Raw genomic sequence first — 19,960 nt, 5'->3', positions numbered from 1 at the left:
CCATGCTGCAGCCCCTCGGTCCTCTCCTCACGCTGCAGCCCCTCGGTCCTCTCCTCACATGGCTCCGTGCTGCAGCCCCTCGGTCCTCTCCTCACAATGCTCCATGCTGCAGCCCCTCGGTCCTCTCCTCACGCTGCAGCCCCTCGGTCCTCTCCTCACAATGCTCCACGCTGCAGCCCCTCGGTCCTCTCCTCACAATGCTCCATGCTGCAGCCCCTCGGTCCTCTCCTCACGCTGCAGCCCCTCGGTCCTCTCCTCACATGGCTCCGTGCTGCAGCCCCTCGGTCCTCTCCTCACAATGCTCCATGCTGCAGCCCCTCGGTCCTCTCCTCACGCTGCAGCCCCTCGGTCCTCTCCTCACAATGCTCCACGCTGCAGCCCCTCGGTCCTCTCCTCACAATGCTCCATGCTGCAGCCCCTCGGTCCTCTCCTCACGCTGCAGCCCCTCGGTCCTCTCCTCACACGCTGCAGCTCCTCTCCTCACACGGCTCCATGCTGCAGCCTCTCATTTCCCGCGCCTCTTCTCCAGCAGCAGCTTCCTTGCTATCGGCTCGTCAATAAAGGAGGCCCCGCCCCTTCCGGTGACATCATGATTTCAAGAAATCAACTCCAATCTAGCCTCTACCGAGCCCATACATACACTCTAGCATCTAGCCAGCCATATCTGTGGAGTGCGGCTCTGCAGGTGGAGGTATGTGGCGATTCCCCAGTACTGAGCGCAGCCGGGGACATTAACCCCTTCTGCACGGAGGAGACTCTTTATAAGAACCATAACGTTGTTGTTCTGTTTCCTGTAATAGATACATACGAGCCAACTATGGAGGACAGGAAGTGAGGAGCGGAGTGTTCTCCTAGTACAGGGCCCCTTTCTTGGCCCCACACAGTGTAATGCTCCCATTATGCCCTGTAAGCAGGTTCTGCCCCACACCCAGCTGCCTCGGGCACTTTACCATGAGCTGGTACCTCAGATTCTTCCCCGCACCCCTTTCCTTTGTTGGCGCCAAATCTGTTCTGCCTTTGGGGCTCCGGCCTTTATAATATCAGTAACTGCGCCATCAAGGTCTCCTGACCAGGTGCACCCTCTAGACTCTTCCCTCCGGAAACCCTCCCTCTCCCCATTGGTGTCACATGGTCCCGTCTGCACGGCAGATAGCAGTCTGTACAAATGCAGCACAGCCCTGAGGAGGCTTTATTATGACTCTCCTTTTTACACCCCTTATGTAATATATATGATGGCGCTCACACAGTATAATGTTTCCACAGTACTGGCATCTCTCGTAAAAAAGGGATTTTCACACTACCGCCATACCACCACACAGTATAATGTTCTCATAGTACCACCATACCCCCACACAGTATAATGTTCTCATAGTACCGCCATACCCCACACACAGTATAATGTTCTCATAGTACCACCATACCCCCACACACAGTATAATGTTCTCATAGTACCGCCATACCCCCACACAGTATAATGTTCTCATAGTACCGCCATCCCCCCACACACAGTATAATGTTCTCATAGAACCGCCATCCCCCCACACACAGTATAATGTTCTCATAGTACCGCCATCCCCCCACACACAGTATAATGTTCTCATAGAACCGCCATCCCCCACACACAGTATAATGTTCTCATAGTACCACCATACCCCCACACACAGTATAATGTTCTCATAGTACCGCCATACCCCCACACAGTATAATGTTCTCATAGTACCGCCATCCCCCCACACACAGTATAATGTTCTCATAGAACCGCCATCCCCCCACACACAGTATAATGTTCTCATAGTACCGCCATCCCCCCACACACAGTATAATGTTCTCATAGAACCGCCATCCCCCACACACAGTATAATGTTCTCATAGTACCGCCATATCCCCACACACACAGTATAATGTTCTCATAGTACCGCCATATCCCCACACACAGTATAATCTCATAGTACCGCCATACCTCCACACAGTATAATGTTCTCATAGTACCGCCATACCCCCACACAGTATAATGTTCTCATAGTACCGTCATACCCCCACACACAGTATAATGTTCTCATAGTACCGCCATACCCCCACACACAGTATAATGTTCTCATAGTACCGCCATACCCCCACACACAGTATAATGTTCCTACAGTACCGCCATACCCCCACACACAGTATAATGTTCTCATAGTACCGCCATACCCCCACACACAGTATAATGTTCTCATAGTACCGCCATACCCCCACACACAGTATAATCTCATAGCACCGCCATCCCCCACAGTATAATGTTCTCATAGTACCGCCATACCCCCACACACTATAATGTTCTCATAATACCACCATACCCCCACACACAGTATAATGTTCTCACAGTACCGCCATACCCCCACACACAGTATAATGTTCTCATAGTACCGCCATACCCCCACACACAGTATAATCTCATAGCACCGCCATACCCCCACACACAGTATAATGTTCTCATAATACCGCCATACCCCCACACACAGTATAATGTTCTCACAGTACCGCCATACCCCCACACAGTATAATGTTCTCATAGTACCACCATACCCCCACACAGTATAATGTTCTCATAGTACCGTCATACCACCACACAGTATAATGTTCTCATAGTACCGTCATACCCCCACACACAGTATAATGTTCTCATAGTACCGCCATACCCCCACACACAGTATAATGTTCTCATAGTACCGCCATACCCCCACACACAGTATAATGTTCCTACAGTACCGCCATACCCCCACACACAGTATAATGTTCTCATAGTACCGCCATACCCCCACACACAGTATAATGTTCTCATAGTACCGTCATACCCCCACACACAGTATAATGTTCTCATAGTACCGCCATACCCCCACACACAGTATAATGTTCTCATAGTACCGCCATACCCCCACACACAGTATAATGTTCCTACAGTACCGCCATACCCCCACACACAGTATAATGTTCTCATAGTACCGCCATACCCCCACACACAGTATAATGTTCTCATAGTACCGCCATACCCCCACACACAGTATAATCTCATAGCACCGCCATCCCCCACAGTATAATGTTCTCATAGTACCGCCATACCCCCACACACTATAATGTTCTCATAATACCACCATACCCCCACACACAGTATAATGTTCTCACAGTACCGCCATACCCCCACACACAGTATAATGTTCTCATAGTACCGCCATACCCCCACACACAGTATAATCTCATAGCACCGCCATACCCCCACACACAGTATAATGTTCTCATAATACCGCCATACCCCCACACACAGTATAATGTTCTCACAGTACCGCCATACCCCCACACAGTATAATGTTCTCATAGTACCACCATACCCCCACACAGTATAATGTTCTCATAGTACCGTCATACCACCACACACAGTATAATGTTCTCATAGTACCGCCATCCCCCCACACACAGTATAATGTTCTCACAGTACCGCCATACCCCCTGTGGGAATATAGCTCAGCAGGGATCTTTGCTTTGGCCTAAGCAGGTGGCTATGGAGTCACAATGGACAGTAGCAGGCTGGTGAGTTCCACACAGACATGTGCCAGGCGTATTTATTGTGCACATTTGTCATACAAAACATGAAATAAAATGTCTAAGGCCGTCTGGCCGCTAACTAACAACAAGGTTCTAACTACAAAATAAACCTACACAACAATAAAGAAGTTCATGCAGTCTTAGGCTTCTTTCACACTAGCGTCGGGCTCGGACCGTCGCCGTGCGTCGGGCCGAGGTCCCCGACGCTAGCGTTGTCCCTGCCGCACAACGGGGGCAGCGGATGCCTTTTTCCAGCGCATCCGCTGCCCCATTGTGAGGTGCGGGGAGGTGGGGGCAGAGTTCCGGCCGCGCATGCGCGGTCGGAAAAAGCGGACCATCGGGAGCAAAAAACGTTACGTGTAACGTTTTTTGCTCCCGACGGTCCGCAACAGCACGGCGCAACCGTCGCACGACGGTTGCGACGTGTGTCATTGCGTCGCAAATGCGTCGCTAATGTTAGTCAATGCAGAAAAAACGCATCCTGCAAGCACTTTTGCAGGATGCGTTTTTTCGGCAAAACGACGCATTTGCGACGTAATGCAGTTAACGCTAGTGTGAAAGTAGCCTTACTGTGTCAGCTCCCAGACCAGCAGATGAGAGTGAGATCCCGGCAGCTCCTGATTATCAGCTGAAGCAGTCGGGAGACCAAAACCTGGACTGCATGTGTGGAGGGGAAGCACCAGTCCTTTCCACGCTGATCACTAAAGAAACTAGGACCGGATTACAGTGAAATAAACAGCTTCACAATCAATACTGGGAGACATATTAAATGAAACGGGGAGAAACATATCTGTTTTCTAGTACTTCTCCCCTTGGTACCTCACACCCCACACACAGTATAATGTTCTCATTGTACCGCCATACCCCCCACGCACAGTATAATCTTCTCATAGTACCGCCATACCCCCACACACAGTATAATGTTCCTACAGTACCACCATACCCCCACACACAGAGTATAATCTTCTCACAGTACCGCCATACCCCCACACACAGTATAATGTTCTCATAGTACTGCCATTCCCCCACACACAGTATAATGTTCTCATAGTACCGCCATACCCCCACACACAGTATAATGTTCTCCTAGTACCGCCATACCCCCACACACAGGATAATGTTTCCACAGGACTGGCATCCCCCTCACATACAGTATAATGTCCCCACAGTAATACCATCCCCCCACTTTCTAATGTTCCCACAGTACTGCCCCCTACAAGCACAATATGGTACCATCCACCTCACTGACTACCTCCGACCACCGACAGTTAATTAATAAGTACTCAATTAGCCTCATTCTTGGTGCAAATACTAATGAACCCAGGATCTATGAGATAATTACCATATGATAGTTGGATAGGCAGGAGTGTATCATCCATAAAGGTAGCCCACTCGGTTGCTATGATGCCTATGCATTGACAGGGCTCGGTGGGGTGTGGTATTGGTCACCCTCTCCTTCCCATCATAATAATTTCAGCTAAAGGGCAAGTAGGAAGAGAGAGGCTAAGTGCCAGAACTGGTGCATCTTAGAGATGTGCCTTTTCCGGGCGGCTGAAAGCTGATATTTTTAGCCTGGGGGCACAGTATCTATGGCCCCTTCCTAAGCTATTAATATCAACCCGCAACTGTCGCATAGCCTTTGCTGGTTATTAAATATAGGGGCAAAGTACGCCACTTTTTTAGAGGAGTCCCCCATGTTAATAGCCACTAAAGGCTAAGTATACAGTTGTGAGCTGATATTACTAGCCAGGGAAGCTGTTGTGAACTCTATTTCTGGGCTCCCTCTTGTGGTCACAAGTGGTACTGTGTGAGTGCTGTCTTTCTGCAGGTTTGTGGCTGGCATCAGCTGTCTCGTTATCTGTTGGTTGGTTTCCTATTTAGCTCACCTGGATACTCAGTTCCTTGCTTGCTGTCAATGTATTCAGTGCTATTCTGATTCCTTCTGACTACCTTGCTACCAGTCTCTCCAAGAGAAGCTAAGTTTCCGTTTGTTCATTTTTTTTGATCATCAGTGTTCATTATGTTTCTTGTCCAGCTGGCTAATATGTGATTTCCTTGCTTGCTGGTAGCTCTAGGGGGCTGAGTTTCTTCCCTCACACCGTTAGTTGGTGTGGGGGTACTTGAATTCTCAGCGTGGATATTTTGTAGGGTTTTCTACTGACCGCACAGTTCACTATCTCTCTTCTGCTATCTAGTATTAGCGGGCCTCATTTGCTGAATCTGTTTTCATTTCTACGTATGTATTTTCCCCTTACCTCACCGTTATTATTTGTTGGGGGCTTTCTATATCTTTGGGAATTATTTCTCTTGAGGCAAGTGAGGTCTTACTTTCTCTCTAGGGGTAGTTAGTTCCTCAGGCTGCGTCGAGACGTCCAGGATTTTTAGGCACGTTCACCGGCTACCTTTAGTGTGTTTGGTTAGGATCAGGTTTGCGGTCAGTCCAGTTACCACCTCCCTAGAGCTTGTTCTATGTTCAGTAACTTAGCTGGTATTATCTGTGATCCTCAGCCACTAAGGATAATAACAGGAAGCTCCGTGTGTATTACCCCCTTTCCTAGGCTATAAACAAACTTCTGGGTGTGAATCAGACCTGAGATCTAACGTGATAGAAGATTACAGTGCGGGGAAGACGGGAAACCTTCATATAGACGGCTGGTGGTGATGGAGTCAGTGACCGACTCTGGCCAAATCTGTTTCTAGACGGGGGCAGGAGTAGGGCGCAGCTAGACGGAGGCCCCCCATGACTGCATTTGGCCTTAAGGTTTTTGAATAATGCCATTTAGTTGTGATAGGAGGATTGCAGCGGGGGAGGAGCTATAAGGAGGGGGGATTTGGGAGGAAAAGTGCGGGAAAACCGCCATTTCATCCCATATTCCAGAGTGAAGCAGACGTACCTGATGGAGTCAGCAGAATCACTGATGTCTCGGCTGCAGGAGGTGGCTCAGTCTAGGAGGATAGGTTGGCTTGAAGCCCAGCTGTCCTCGATCCTAGGAGATGTAGAGCGATCCGGAGTGAGCACAAGGGGCAGGAGGACCAGGCCCCCAGAAAGACTTTCCCCCAAAGTTGCGGCGCGTGGCAGGCGCAGGCTCCAGAGCCCCTCCAGGGACCCTGCGGGCGGTGAATCAGACGGCGCTGCCCCCTCCAGCCGCTCACGCTCCGGCAGGAATCCACCCACCCGGCCTGCATGCGCCCGGCGCCAAGCACAGGACACCGCTGCTGCTGTGAGCGCCGGACCGGAAGTGCGGCCAGTACAAGCCAGGCAGCGTGCAGCCAGCGCCTCCCTGGATTCCAGCCGGTCCCCGGCGCTCAGGGGGGGTCAGCAGCGGCACGAAGAGGAACGCAGCAGGGACTGGCAGCGGCGGCAGTGAGGAGTACGGATCCTCCACCTGCGGCAGGCACCCCCAGCGCAATTGCGGTCAGCAATGTTGCATGCCGAGGTGGTTGATGTTAAGCTCAAAAAAGAAGTGGAGCTGGGTAGGATGGCGGGTCCATTTTTGCATCCGCCAACGGAAGGGATGGTTGTTTCCCCTTTGGGGGTAGTGCCTAAAATAGAGCAGAATAAATTTCGGTTGATTCAGCATTTGTCATATCCAAAAGGCCGGTCGGTGAATGATGGCATCGCCCAAGAGTTGTGCTCTGTTGAATATACATCGTTTGATGTGGCGGTACAGTGGGTGAGGAGACACGGCCCCGGGGCTTTGTTGGCGAAGACGGATATTGAATCCGCCTTCCGTTTGCTTCCGGTGCACCCGGACAGTGTTCCGTTGTTAGGTTATTTTTGGAATGGTGGTTACTATTTGGATAGATGTTTGCCAGTGGGTTGCGCAATTTCTTGTTCCTTGTTCGAGACGTTCAGTACTTTCTTGGAGCGGGTGGTTAGGGAAGTTGCGGGAGTTCAGTCAGTTATTCATTATTTGGATGATTTTTTGTTTATTGGTCCCCCTGATTCAGCAGTGTGCCGGTATACGTTAACGGCTATGTTTTGGGTTGCTGAGCGTTTTGGGGTTCCGTTAGCGGCGGAAAAGACGGAAGGTCCCAGTACCGTTTTGAGTTTTCTGGGCATTCTAATTGATTCCGAGAGAATGGAGTGTCGGTTGCCAGAAGACAAGCTGACCCTCCTGCAACAAGAGGTGGATAGAGCTAGGAGGATGCGGAAGCTGACTTTGAAAGAGTTGCAGTCTTTGTTGGATAGGTTGGATTTCGCGTGCAGAATCATACCCATGGGTAGGATATTTTGTCGCGACGGCGGGGGGAAGGCGCCTCACCATTTTATTCGTTTGAACAAGGAGCACAGGGAGGATTTGCTAGTGTGGCAGCATTTTTTGAACAATTACAATGGGCGGTCATTGATTCAACAGGAGGTTTTAACCAATTTTGACTGCGAGATATACACGGAAGCAGCTGGTACGGCTGGTTTCGGGGCCTATTGCAAGGGACGGTGGTGTGCGGGACGTTGGCCGGACCATTGGAGGGAGTTGGGCCTTACGAGAAACCTGGCTTTGCTAGAATTGTTTCCTATTGTCGTGGCGGTTTCCATTTGGGGGGGGAATGTTAGCTAACAGGAGGGTTCGTTTTCATTGCGACAATATGAGCGTCTTGCCGGTGATTAACAGTTTATCGGCCTCGTCCCCCCATGTGATTAAGTTGGTGAGGGAGCTGGTTTTCAGGTGCTTGGAGCTGAATGCTTGTATTTCGGCGGTTCATGTGCCAGGTGTCCAAAATTCAATTGTGGTTGCGTTATCTCGTTTTCAGTGGCAGCATTTTTGGGAATTGGCGCCGGACGCGGAGATTTCGGGAGAGGAATACCATTTGCATCTATGGAACGTGATTATGGACGAGCGGGACTGTTGATTCAAGAGTCTGTTGCAAGCCAAACCTGGTCATCATACGAAGCCTCGTGGCGGGTATGGCAAAGTTGGGTGTCTTGTTGGGGCAATTTGGTGTCCGAAGAAGATATGATGTTGGCGGTTTTATTTTTAATTGGCAATGCGGACGAGGTAGGTTGGTCGATTTCTAAAGTGAATAAATTCTTTGCTGGACTGGCTTTTGCTTTTAAGTTGCAGGGGTTGGCTGACGCTATAAAACATTTTTTGGTTAGACAGGCACTAAGGGGGTTTAGGAGAGGTAATCAGACGCTTGATCGGCGCCGTCCCATTTCTTTCAGCCTTTTGGAACGGTTGGGCGGATTTTTGGAGACTACTTGTTCTAATTTTGAGTCGGCGTTGTTTCGACTTGCTTTTTCTTTAGCATTTTTTGGGGCAATGCGTGTTGGTAGCTTGTGTCAAGCTCCAGGGACAGGGCAGGGTTTTTTTTGGCAGAGGATGTGGATTTTTGGACAGGAGGTATCGTTTTTTGGATTCGGCGTTCGAAGACTGACCAGTTTAGTAGAGGACAACGCGTGGTGTTGGGGAGGGTTAATGGGTCATTGATGTGCCCTAGAGGATGTCTGGAAGCATATTGGCGATTGTGGTCAGGCAGAGCAGGCCCTTTGTTGTGTCACGCGGAGGGGTCATTTCTGTCTCGTTTTCAGTTTATTGCGGTATTGAAAAGGGGTTTGCAGGAGTTGGGCCTTTCCCCGGATTTGTTCGGGTCGCATTCCTTTAGGATCGGGGCTGCATCAGAGGCTGATAGTTTGGGTTTGGGCGCGGAGGACATACGGAGAATTAGCAGGTGAACTTCAGATCGCTATTTAAGTTATGTTCGTCATTAATTTTTAGGTGGCATGTTATGATATTCTATTTGAATTTGAGTGTTTCTTCATGTATCTTCTTGCAGGTGGTTTCCCCTATTTAGCCTGGATCTTCGGACATTCGTTCATGCATTGGGGCGCTGCGTGGTCATTCGTTGGTTGGGATTTAGGGGGATAGTTTGGAGTAGGGCCCTTTCTGAATTTTCCAGCGCTGTTCGTTTGGATAGACAGCCTGACATTTTGATTGTGCATTTTGGGGGAATAATTTGGGGGTACGGCCGGTCAGAGAATTAATCAGAGACATACGGTTCGATTTTTTTTTTTTGAGTTTGCGGGTATCGTTTCCGGGTGTGTTGATCGTGTGGTCAGATATTGTGCCTAGGAAGCGGTGGAGGGTAGCTAGATCTTTGAAGGGTATTAACAGAGCTAGGGTAAAGTTAAACAGGGCAGTATCAGGTTTCATTTCCAGAAATGGGGGTATTAGCGTCAGGCATTTTGAATTGGAATCGGGGGTTGGTAATTACTGGTTGGAGGACGGAGTTCACTTAAATGCGATTGGAATTGATTTGTGGACTTTGGCATTACAAGAAGGGGTGGAAAGGGCGTTGGTGGCGTTGGGGCACTCACGAGCCTGAGGTGGTCAGGGCTGTTCGTGTGTGGTGGGGGGTGGGGGTTCTTGGAGTTGATTGGTAGGGGGAAGGAATTGGAACATAATTACAGGCAATTTAAAATGGTGTTGTTGAGGGAGGATCTAAATTGATCCTTCACGGTTAACTCAGTGATTTCCAAATTAATCTACAGGGCGTTGCCGGCAACTGAAAATGACCAGACGGAGACGTGTGTCTCTGTATGGGGGATCGAGCAGATCTCTGGCCCCCGTTTATTGTGTATGAGTTTTCATAGTCATAGAAACTATACTTCAACCAATCAGCATAAGAACACGCTCACAGTTCTTAACCTATAAGAATACAGAAAAAACTTAACCCATGAAGATACAGGAAAAATGGAAACTACAGATATGGTCATGTCTTTTTGGCATAGTATATGTTTTTCTAACAGATGCCTCAGTCTTGTATAGTGATACACCCCCGAATCTATTATCTGGCTCGAGTCAGAAGACTCAAGGTCTTTATACCAATTATGAACCATAGCCTAGTTGCATACCAGGCTTGTGAACAACAAGATAAAATTACTTCATGGCAGCTGTAACCTTTTACCTAATTAAATAACAGAATTTATCTTTAAGCAATGTGATATATGTGATGCAGTAACCCCTGTAACAGGTAGGGGGCGCTGCATGGTCTCCCCGGGATGTGCACGGAGTTGTATTGAGGCCGTGAGAATTGACCTGCAGTGATGTCAGGATCACGTGACCAGCCCATGTGATCCATTACTGTGGGTGTGGTTACAGGTACATAACGTGACCAGAGTGTGGGTCACATGTTCCTGTGTGGTTCCAGTGTTTGGTCCTGAAGGGTCCAAGTGCGAAATCCCTGAGGGAGTTCCTGAGGGCTCGGTGTGTTCCTGTGTTGGAAGCCTGGGAGGAGGCTTCCTGGAAAGCACCTGCTGGCGTGGGAGGTCCTAGTAGGAGGACCGGATCCCGGAGCAGTGCACAGTGGAACTGGGGAAGCTGGAGTCCTTCGGTGAGGTCTGGACTGACTACTGTATGCCGGCCAGGCAAGTTGGTGATCCCTGTAAGGCAGCTTACCCGGAGATGCGGACTGGCAAGGAGTCAGCAGGTGGAGCCGGATCTCCCGTCAGGTATCGTACAGGCCGGTAGTGCTTGTGAAGTTCTATGAACTGTGTGGTCTCCCTTGGGAACTGGTTAAGGGAGGACCAGCGTGTTAGTGGCCGTGAGGCAAAACCGTACACTGAAGTGTTAGAAGCTGCAAGTAAATATCACCAGTTGGTGCCTGTTGTGTTTCATGTTATGAACTGTGCGTACCCCGGTTTATGAGGCTTAATAAACCGCATGGACTGCTTTGTTTTATACACCCGTGCCCGTGTGCTTGAATATCGCGGCCAAGTGAGTGTCCCCCAACACTCTCAGTAAGAGAAACCTTACAATTGGTGGAGAATTTTGGCAACAATCCCGCTAGCACACGTGGAGTTAATTGCTGTGGCAGAGCCACGAAGGTGACAAGCGTCTAGCGGTAACTCTGCGGGGTTACGAAAGTGACAAGCGTCTGCTGTGACTCGGTGGGGTCACGAAGGTGACAAGCGGCGGCGGTGGACCCGTGCAGAGCCGTGTGGAGAGTAGCCGTGGTTGCAGCGAGAGGTTCCACAGGCGGAGCTGTAGTGGCTTGTGGTTGGCAGCACCTGGAGGTGCCGGTTGTGTGTGACTGCAGCGGGAGCTGTGACGGTACCAGCAGGAGCTGGTGAAAGTGACATAGAAAAAAAAATAATAATTTTCTTTTTGTGCAGACTCTTAACCCCTTCCCGACCCATGACGCCACATAGGCGTCATGAAAACCCGTGCCAATCCGACCCATGACGCCTATGTGGAGTCATGGAGGGATCGCGTCCCTGCAGATCGGGTGAAGGGGTTAACTCCTATTTTACCCGATCTGCAGGGAGAGGGGGAGTGGTACTTCAGCCCAGGGGGGGTGGCTTCACCCCCCCGTGGCTACGATCGCTCTGATTGGCTGTTGAAAGTGAAACTGCCAATCAGAGCGATTTGTAATATTTCACCTAAAAAACTGGTGAAATATTACAATCCAGCCATGGCCGATGCTGCAATATCATCGGCCATGGCTGGAAACACTAATGTGACCCCCCCCCACCCCACCGATCGCCCCCCCAGTGCTCCGTTATAGGGTCCGGTCCCCTCCGTCCGCCTGCCGGCTCCCCCGTCCTGCTGTCCGCTCCCCCGTCCTCCTGCCCGCTCCCCCCCTGCTCCTATGTCACCCCCCCGTGCTCCGACGCCCCCCCCGTGCCCCGATCTCCCCCCCCTTATACTTACCGAGGCTCCCAGTCCCCGTCCGCCTCCATCATGGGCGCCGCCATCTTCCAAAATGGCGGGCGCATGCTCAGTGCGCCCGCCGGCCGGCAGATTCATTAGAGGTACATTTTGATCGCTGTGGTAGGTTCTATCACAGCGATCAAAATAAAAAAATAATAAATAAACCCCCCCCTTTATCACCCCCATAGGTAGGGACAATAATAAAATAAAGAAAATATTTTTTTTTCTTTTTCCACTAGGGTTAGGGTTAGAACTAGGGTTAGAACTAGGGGTAGGGTTAGGGGTAGGGTTAGGGTTACGGGTAGGGTTAGGGTTAGGGGTAGGGTTATGGCATGTGCACACAGAGCGGATCGGCAGCGGATCGGCAGCGGATCCGCAGCGGATTGGCAGCGGATCGGCAGCGGATCCGCAGCGGATCGGCAGCGGATCCGCAGCGGATCGGCAGCGGATCGGCAGCGGATTGGCAGCGGATTGGCAGCGGATCCGCAGCGGATCCGCAGCGGATTGGCAGCGGATCCGCAGCGGATTGGCAGCGGATCCGCAGCGGATTGGCCGCGGATCCGCAGCGGATTGGCAGCGGATTGGCCGCGGATCCGCAGCGGATTGGCCGCTGCGAATTCGAAGCAGTTTTCCATCAGGTTTACAGTACCATGTACACCTAAGGAAAACCAAATCCGCTGTGCCCATGGTGCGGAAAATTCCGTGCAGAAACGCTGCGTTGTATTTTCCGCAGCATGTCAATTCTTTGTGCGGATTCCGCAGCGTTTTACACCTGTTCCTCAATAGGAATCCGCAGGTGAAATCTGCACAAAAAAACACTGGAAATCTGCTGTAAATCCGCAGGTAAAACGCAGTGCCTTTTACCTGCAGATTTTTCAAAAATCATGAGGAAAAATCTCACACGAATCCGCAACGTGGGCACATAGCCTTAGGGTTAGGGTTGGAATTAGAGTTAGGGTTGGAATTAGGGCTAGGGTTTGAAATAGGGTTAAGATTAGGCTTGTGGTTAGGGTTACGGATAGGGTTAGGGGTGTGTTGGGGTTACAGTTGTGGTTAGGGTTGGGATTAGGGTTACGGTTGGGATTAGGGTTAGGATTAGGGTTGGAATTAGGGTTACGGGTGTGTTGCGGTTAGGGTTGTGGTTAGGGGTGTGTTGGGGTTAAGGTTGTGATTAGGGTTATGGCTACAGTTGGGATTAGGATTAGGGGTGTGTTGGGGTTAGTGTTGAAGTTAGAATTGAGGGGTTTCCACTGTTTAGGCACATCAGGGGTCTCCAAACGCAACATGGCGCCACCATTGATTCCAGCCAATCTTGCGTTCAAAAAGTCAAATGGTGCTCCCGCCCTTCCAAGCCCCGACGTGCGCCCAAACAGTGGTTTACCCCCACATTTGGGGTACCAGCGTACTCAGGACAAACTGGGCAACAACTGCTGGGGTCTAATTTCTCCTGTTACCCTTGCAAAAATAAAAAATTACTTGCTAAAACATAATTTTTGAGGAAAGAACAATTATTTTTTATTTTCACGGCTCTGCGTTATAAACTTCTGTGAAGCACTTGGGGGTTGAAAGTGCTCACCACACATCTAGATAAGTTCCTTCGGGGGTCTAGTTTCCAAAATGGGGTCACTTGTGGGGTGTTTCTACTGTTTAGGTACATCAGGGGCTCTGCAAATGCAATGTGACGCCCGCAGACCATTCCATCAAAGTCTGCATTTCAAATGTCACTACTTCCCTTCCGAGCCCTGACGTGTGCCCAAACAGTGGTTTACCCCCACATATGGGGTATCAGCGTACTCACAACAAACTGGGCAACAAATATTGGGGTCCAAATTCTCCTGTTACCCTTGTGAAAATAAAAAATTGCTTGCTAAAACATCTTTTTTGAGGAAAGAAAAATGATTTTTTATTTTCACGGCTCTGCGTTGTAAACTTCTGTGAAGCACTTGGGGGTTGAACGTGCTCACCACACATCTAGATAAGTTCCTTGGGGGTCTAGTTTCCAAAATGGGGTCACTTGTGGGGGGTTTCTACTGTTTAGGCATATCAGGGGCTCTGCAAACGCAACCTGACGCCCGCAGAGCATTCCATCAAAGTCTGCATTTCAAAACGTCACTACTTCCCTTCCGAACCCCGACGTGTGCCAAAACAGTGGTTTACCCCCACATATGGGGTATCAGCGTACTCACAACAAACTGGGCAACAAATATTGGGGTCCAAATTCTCCTGTTACCCTTGTGAAAATAAAAAATTGCTTGCTAAAACATCTATTTTGAGGAAAGAAAAATGATTTTTTATTTTCACGGCTCTGCGTTGTAAACTTCTGTGAAGCACTTGGGGGTTGAACGTGCTCACCACACATCTAGATAAGTTCCTTGGGGGGTCTAGTTTCCAAAATGGGGTCACTTGTGGGGGGTTTCTACTGTTTAGGCATATCAGGGGCTCTGCAAACGCAACCTGACGCCCGCAGAGCATTCCATCAAAGTCTGCATTTCAAAACGTCACTACTTCCCTTCCGAACCCCGACGTGTGCCAAAACAGTGGTTTACCCCCACATATGGGGTATCAGCGTACTCAGGAGAAACTGGACAACAACTTTTGGGGTCCAATTTCTCCTGTTACTCTTGCAAAAATAAAAAAATTCTGGGCTAAAAAAATATTTTTGAGGAAAGGAAACACATTTTTTATTTTCACGGCTCTGCGTTATAAACTTCTGTGAAGCACTTGGGGGTTCAAAGTGCTCACTACACATCTAGATAAGTTCCCTTGGGGGTCTAGTTTCCAAAATGGAGTCAATTGTGGGGAGTTCCTACTGTTTAGGCACATCAGGGGCTCTGCAAACGCAACCTGACGCCCGCAGAGCATTCCATCAAAGTCTGCATTTCAAAACGTCACTACTTCCCTTCCGAACCCTGACGTGTGCCAAAACAGTGGTTTACCCCCACATATGGGGTATCAGCGTACTCAGGAGAAACTGGACAACAACTTTTGGGGTCCAATTTCTCCTGTTACCCTTGGGAAAATAAAAAATTGTGGGCTAAAAAATCATTTTTGAGAAAAGAAAAATTATTTTTTATTTTCATGGCTCTGCGTTATAAACTTCTGTGAAGCACTTGGGGGTTCAAAGTGCTCACCACACATCTAGATTAGTTCCTTGGGAGGTCTAGTTTCCAAAATGGGGTCACTTGTGCGGGAGCTCCAATGTTTAGGCACACAGGGGCTCTCCAAACGCGACATGGTGTCCGCTAATGATTGGAGCTAATTTTCCATTCAAAAAGCCAAATGGCGTGCCTTCCCTTCCGAGCCCTGCCGTGCGCCCAAACAGTGGTTTACCCCCACATATGGGGTATCATCGTACTCAGAACAAACTGGACAAAAACATTTGGGGTCCAATTTCTCCTATTACCTTTGGGAAAATAAAAAATTCTGGGCTAAAAATCATTTTTGAGGAAAGAAAAATTATTTTTTTATTTTCACGGCTCTGCGTTATAAACTTCTGTGAAGCACCTGGGGGTTATAAGTGCTCACTATGCATCTAGATAAGTTTCTTGGGGGGTCTAGTTTCCAAAATGGGGTCACTTGTAGGGGAGCTCCAATGTTTAGGCACACAGGGGCTCTCCAAACGCGACATGGTGTCTGCTAACGATTGGAGCTAATTTTCCATTCAAAAAGTCAAATGGCACGCCTCCCCTTCCGAGCCTTGCCGTGCACCCAAACAGTGGTTTACCCCCACATATGAGGTATCGGCATACTCAGGAGAAATTGCCCAACAAATTTTAGGATCCATTTTATCCTGTTGCCCATGTGAAAATGAAAGAATTGAGGCTAAAAGAAATTTTGTGTGAAAAAAAAGTACTTTTTCATTTTTGCGGATCAATTTGTGAAGCACCTGGGGGTTTAAAGTGCTCACTATGCCTCTGGATGAGTTTCTTGGGGGGTCTAGTTTCCAAAATGGGGTCACTTGTGGAGGAGCTCCAATGTTTAGGCACACAGGAGCTTTCCAAACGCGACATGGTGTCCGCTAACGATGGAGATAATTTTCCATTCAAAAAGTCAAATGGCGCTCCTTCCCTTCCGAGCCTTACCATGTGCCCAAACAGTGGTTTACCCCCACATGTGAGGTATTGGTGTACTCAGGAGAAATTGCCCAACAAAATTGAGGATCCATTTTATCCTGTTGCCCATGTGAAAATGAAAAAATTGAGGCTAAAATAATTTTTTTGTGAAAAAAAAGTACTTTTTCATTTTTACGGATCAATTTGTGAAGCACCTGGGGGTTTAAAGTGCTCACTATGCTTCTAGATAAGTTCCTTGGGGGGTCTAGTTTCCAAAATGTGGTCACTTGTGGGGGAGCTCCAATGTTTAGGCACACGGGGGCTCTCCAAACGCGACATGGTGTCCGCTAAAGATTGGAGCCAATTTTTCATTAAAAAAGTCAAATGGCGCTCCTTCCCTTCCGAGCCCTGCCGTGCGCCCAAACAGTGGTTTACCCCCACATATGAGGTATCAGCGTACTCAGGACAAATTGGACAACAACGTCCCTGGTCCAGTTTCTCCTTTTACCCTTGGGAAAATAAAAAAATTGTTGCTAAAAGATCATTTTTGTGACTAAAAAGTTAAATGTTCATTTTTTACTTCCATGTTGCTTCTGCTGCTGTGAAACACCTGAAGGGTTAATAAACTTCTTGAATGTGGTTTTGAGCACCTTGAGGGGTGCAGTTTTTAGAATGGTGTCACTTTTGGGTATTTTCAGCCATATAGAACCCTCAAAATGACTTCAAATGTGAGGTGGTCCCTAAAAAAAATGGTTTTGTAAATTTTGTTGTAAAAATGAGAAATCACTGGTCAAATTTTAACCCTTATAACTTCCTAGCAAAAAAAAAAATTGTTTCCAAAATTGAGCTGATGTAAAGTAGACATGTGGGAAACGTTATTTATTAACTATTTTGTGTCACATAACTCTCTGGTTTAACAGAATAAAAATTCAAATTGTGAAAATTGCGAAATTTTCAATTTTTTTGCCACATTTCCGTTTTTTTCACAAATAAACTCAAAAATTATCGACCTAAATTTACCACTAACATGAAGCCCAATATGTCACGAAAAAACAATCTCAGAATCGCTAGGATCCGTTGAAGCGTTCCTGAGTTATTACCTCATAAAGGGACACTGGTCAGAATTGCAAAAAACGGCAAGGTCATTAAGGCCAAAATAGGCTGGGTCATGAAGGGGTTAAAGGGCCAGTACAAGCCCAGAGACATTGGGGTGTACTGTGTGAACTGGGGCCTGAGTACCGTGGGGGAGTCCACGGGGTGTATCCCAGGGAGGGGATTATCCCTAATAGTGAGCGGTGGCCCAAACGGGGATGGTTGCCCAAAAGGGGGCGGAGACCCAAAAAGGGGCGGTAACCCGAATAGGGGTAATGGCCCAAAAAGGGGTGGAATCCCGAAGGGGGGCTGAATCTCGAACCGGGGTGGTATCAAAAAGCGGAGCACTTGCCCAGAAAGGGGGCGGAGCCAAAAAAGGGTCGGCAATCAGTGAGGTGTCACGACTGCGTCCTTTTTGGCTGGATGGAAAGTGTGTGCAAGGGTTGATAGACCCGGGGAGAGAAGCGTCTGTGCTGAGAACCCGTCCAGGAGATTCTGTGTCACCTGGCGACACTAAACGTCTTCAGGTAGCCACTCTCTACGTTGTCGCAGCTGGGGTTTCCACATACCATGAGGTGGCTGTAATCCCGGACTTGCCGTGTCCTATGGTAATAGGACAAGATTTGGAAGCATTCTGGGAAAAGGGTGACGTGTTTGTGGATATAATGTGGATGGGTGGTAGTAATGTTGAGAACGCGCCCCCTAGAGGTGACAGTCCTAAGGTAGGCCTGACCAAGGGAAAAGGTGCGATTGCCCAACTAACTGACCTGACGTCACCTGAAGTGTGCCACAATGCGACTGGTAGTGGTCTGGTGGATAAGACAAGTGGAGCTGACACCCAGACAGAGAGTGACTTGCGGGGTCATCGTACTGTGGAGTGTGACACAGATTCTGGGGGTGACTGTGACAAGTCATGGCCAGTAACAAACGCGTATGCCCTGGTGACAGGTGGAGGACGGGGTCCAGGACCTGTGGTAACGGGTGGAGGACGGGGTCTAGGACCTGTGGTAACGGGTGGAGGACGGGGTCCAGGACCTGTGGTGACGGGTGGAGGACGGGGTCCAGGACCTATGGTGATAGGTGGAGGACGGGGTCCAGGACCTGTGCTGACGGGTGGAGGACGGGGTCCAGGACCTATGGTGACAGGTGGAGGACGGGGTCCAGGACCTGTGCTGATGGGTGGAGGACGGGGTCCAGGACCTGTGGTAACAATTGGTGGCGACTCCCATTCAGACGGTGACGCCAGTGGAAAAGAGTGTAATAAGGTTGACTCAGGCAATTCTTCCTCCCGTCGCCGGAGACGTAAAAGAGCCAAAGGGGCTGAACCCGTTGCTCCGTGTGAGGAATTGACGGAAGATGCTGAGGACCTGGGGTGTATGAAGAACTCTGAAGTCCCAGGGAAAAGGGACGAACCTAATGACGTCACCGCTGAGACGCAAGAGAGGGCCGACCCTGACAGTGCAGAGTCGGAGGGTGCGGAAGTGGAGGAGGCCACCAAGGAGATGGTGCCGGAAGTGAATACCTCCTCAAGTGATGGATGTTTCACCAGTCCGGAGGATGGGAGAAGCGAGATGGAATTGGTTATAGAGACGGTGAATGACCATGTCGAACGAGAAAGGGTCCTGAGACAAGCGGCTGAGCGCAGAGTGGATGAGCTAGAAAGGGAAGTCTCTGAGCTCAGAGGCCACCTGTTCGGATGGCAAAGTGTGTATCAGACCCTAAAGGAAGACATTGTAGTGCTTAGTGAAGCACTAAAAGGCCCTCTACAAGGAAAAGAGGTGGTGGTCGCAGACTTCTCGTGCCAGTACCAGAGTGGTAATGAGAGTAAAGCTGAAGAGGAGTTGGCGCTAAAAGCAGAACAAGATGGTCACCCGGTTGTGACAGGTGTCTTGATGGAAAGGTCCATGGCAAGGCAGGAGCCATCTGTTCTTGAAGGAAGTGAGACTCCGCTCTTCAAGTGCGTAATAGATGTACCCGTAGAGGCGCAAGATGCATGTACCCGCGAGGGTGTGCATGAGGCCTTTAAAAAGGCAGTGGAAGCGTCTAGTGTGCACTGGGCACTGGAGACGAAACAGTTGGTGGTACTGTCTACTAAGGAAGTCACAGTGAAGAGGGTGGCTGTCCTGAGGGACATGCACCTACGGTGCCTCCGCACGAAGCAGAAGGTCCTGTGGGAGAATGATGAGGCCACTCGTTGTTTGGAGCAAGCCAGGAAAGCTCAAAGTCGTCTGGGCTTGCTAGAGGACACAGTCCAAGTGCCCAGAGCTCTGGTAGCGAAGCTCATTGGCCGATTTGGAAAAGCGATGCAGGAGATGGTGGATGTGTCAGGTGTGAAGAGACTGAGGATTGCGGCTGAAGACGAGGCCCAGGTGGGTGAAGATGGAATGGTGTCATTCCTGGTTGTCGGGTCCAAGGAGAGTCTAGCGAATATCCGGATGCTCCTGAGGTATCGCGTGGCCTACTTGAGAGAAATAGAGCAGCTGAGACTGTACAGACGGCAGGTCAATAAACAGCTGCAGAACATAAGGTGGTGGCCGCCTTCTTCCCAAGGAAAAGGAAACAAAAAGGACATGTACAGTAGTAGAC

General features: G+C 49.4%; 2 protein-coding genes across 3 annotated transcripts in view; one reads left to right on the top strand and one right to left on the bottom strand.

The window, feature by feature from the left end:
- The window catches only part of LOC143767113 (gastrula zinc finger protein XlCGF66.1-like), a 43,840-nt gene extending 43,274 nt beyond the window's left edge, over positions 1-566 (bottom strand). The window contains exon 1 of the mRNA XM_077255134.1: positions 59-566. The gene's annotated coding sequence lies outside the window, so the exon portion shown is untranslated. The remainder of the gene's footprint in view (positions 1-58) is intronic.
- A 12-nt stretch (positions 567-578) lies between these two features.
- The window catches only part of LOC143766862 (uncharacterized), a 98,411-nt gene continuing 79,029 nt past the window's right edge, over positions 579-19,960 (top strand). Inside the window, exon 1 of one of the 2 annotated variants that reach the window (XM_077254851.1) lies at positions 579-691. The gene's annotated coding sequence lies outside the window, so the exon portion shown is untranslated. Of the gene's footprint in view, positions 692-8,364; positions 8,484-19,960 lie in introns of those variants that run through there. The other variant, XM_077254852.1, reaches the window with a different exon arrangement.

Source organism: Ranitomeya variabilis, chromosome 4 (assembly GCF_051348905.1).
Source record: "Ranitomeya variabilis isolate aRanVar5 chromosome 4, aRanVar5.hap1, whole genome shotgun sequence".
Lineage (NCBI taxonomy): Eukaryota > Metazoa > Chordata > Amphibia > Anura > Dendrobatidae > Ranitomeya > Ranitomeya variabilis.
This window is presented reverse-complemented; position numbering and strand designations above follow the sequence as displayed.